Source organism: Vombatus ursinus, unplaced genomic scaffold, assembly GCF_900497805.2.
Source record: "Vombatus ursinus unplaced genomic scaffold, bare-nosed wombat genome assembly UNPS02014942.1, whole genome shotgun sequence".
NCBI lineage: Eukaryota > Metazoa > Chordata > Mammalia > Diprotodontia > Vombatidae > Vombatus > Vombatus ursinus.
This window is the reverse complement of record NW_020954720.1, coordinates 15,212,587-15,215,316: the sequence shown is the minus strand read 5'-3', so window position 1 is coordinate 15,215,316 and position 2,730 is coordinate 15,212,587.

Sequence of the window (2,730 nt, the reverse complement as noted above, 5' to 3'; positions counted from 1 at the left end):
AAGAAGAAGAAGAAGAAGAAGAAGAAGAAGAAGAAGAAGAAGAAGAAACAGGCCCTTCAAAATTGTAAGTTGTCAGTATATAAGAACATAAAAATCACTTGTAGTGGTTCAATTTCCCTTTGTTTCCCTCTCCCACTTTTTTAAAAGCAATATAGTTCCTGGAATTAATACTTACAGTTAGAATCCTTATGGAAGTAGTTCCTCCATGTCTGGGATAAGCCAGACTTTTGGAAATTAAAAAAAAAGTTCAAAAAGCTTTTATCTCTCAGAAATGAATAGGTTTATATGTCCTAAGGAATGGAAGAGATGCAGAGTATTTTATCCAGTGTTTCATACGGAGCCACCATGGGTTAGATAATGAATCAATCAACTGATCAAGAAGGATTTATTAAGTACCCACTATGTGATGGATCTAGATAAATGAATCACAACAGAAGTAGTGATTTGAAATGTAAAAATAGAGGAATAGGTGCTGGAATAAAATCATGAAAATACACTGTAGTTTAAATAATAGGGGAAAATCGTTTACTGGTCAAATGGCTCATGTGAAAATTTCAACAACCTGAGAATTCTTCAAAGACATTAATGAGGTAATATGGTTTAATTGAGATTTATATAACTTGAAATTTTGCCATTGGGGAGTAGCCAGGAGTACAGTGGATAGAGTATCAGGCTTGAAGTCAGGAAAACTTATCTTCCTGAGTTCAAATATGGCCTCAGATACTTACTACCTTTGTTACCCTGGACAAGTCACTTAACCTTGTTTGCATCAGTTTCCTCCTAAAACATGAGTTGGAGAAGAAAATAACAAGCCATTCTTGTATCTTTACCAAGAAAATCCCAAATGGGGTCATGAAAAATCAGACATGACTGAAATGAATGAACAACAACAACAACAACAACATTAATTATGATTTTATTTTAAGTAACTGCAAAACTAGTTAGACTTATACTTGTGGTTAAATAGAATTAGAATTTATCAAGGCATCCAAAAATCCATTTTTACATCTCAATCACATAATTCAATACAGTTGAGTTATGGATAAATTACATTAAACACACTTTTCCTTGAACAGGAGAAAAAAACCCTCTCTGATATTATGTCAAATTATTCTTAAATTCCAGCTTTTACTTTGTTTTCAATCTCAGAGTTTGGACTAAAAAGCAGACAACTATTTAATAAAGCATACTTTAGGTAGAATCTCTGACTCATTTTGACATAAGAGTCTGCCATTCTAAGTTGCTTTCTTAGGAAACTATCACAATGCTTCAGCAGCAAGAGAAATGTGCTTATGCTAAATCTGCAATTGCAGTTCTTTAGAAAATGGTTGTTATTTTCTATTTTCTATAACTGAATGACTTTTCCTTTTGTATTTAAAGATGTTCTTGTGTCAGAAATGCAGCATCCTCATATGAATAGAAACAACCTTGGGATAAGGGGAGGTAGGAAAAGAGACCCAGAGGCAATTCTTCCTAAAGCAGGCTTCCTGTCTTCCAAAACCCTGGAAAATCTAGTCTTACCCTATTTTGGCAACCGTATTTCTCAACAGAAACCTGCTTCATCTTTCAGAATGTTCTCCTTATTATCTTCATTCTCATTATGGTCACTCTTGTTTTCTTGCCTTGGTTCCTGCTGTTCTGCTGAAATCACTTCCTTTTTTCTCTCTGCCATTCAAAATCCTACCTATCCATTTATACAAAACCAGTCTCACCTCCTCCATGTATTCTTTCCTTACCCTTCTAACCTACACTAATGCCACCTTTCTCTGAGCTCTTATTATAAGTATCATCATTAAATAGTCTAATTCTTAATATCTAACTAATATATAATTTCAGAGTTATAAGATCCTTAAAGGGAAGGTCCACCTTTTTGTGTCTCTCCTGCATAACATAAGAAGCAGTGAGTGTAACACTGTAGGTGGAATCCAACTTGATGCCAGGAAGATCTATGTTCAAATCTTGTCTCTGACCCCGGGCTGTGGGATCTTTGGCAAGTCACTTAATGCTTTCAATGCTCTAGGACAACTCTTTAAAACTATAACTTTCAAAAATGTTGCTGATATGAATTGGTAGAAGAAGCTTCCATACCTGGGAGCATACCAATTAAATCACAAATCTATCCATAGTCCTACATTGTGTATCACTGTACTTGATGAACTTTAAGGTACCTGTCAACTCAAGCATAATTGAGTTGCTTAAGTTGACAGGTAGCTAAAGTTCATCTATTCTCTTGTTCAGTCATTCAGTTGTGCTCAACTCTTCATGACCCCATGAAGACCATTGGGTTTTCATGGTGAAGACATTGGAGTGTTTTGACATTTCCTTCTCCCATAGCTTAAAGCAGACAAAAGTTAATTTGACTTGCCCAGGTTCACACAGGTTAAGTGTCTAAGGCACAGTATCTGAGGCCAAATTTGAACTCTGGCCTTTCTGACTCCAGGTCTAGTACTCCATTCCCTGGTTACCCAGCTGCTTACTTCACCCTCCCTCAACTACTCTACCCTCTCTCATTGTACAGATGAGGAAATAAAGGCCTAAAGAGGTAAACTGAGGTACATACTATGAGCATAATTGGTTTATTAACAGTAATGTGAATAACTATTGACAAGGTGTGTCAGACTGATCACTTCAATAAGGTCAATGATCTAATGAGAAGAGAGAGACCTTACTTATTGACACACCGGAAAGGAGGGGCAATTTAAAAAAAAACTGTAGCCCAAATGCCACAAA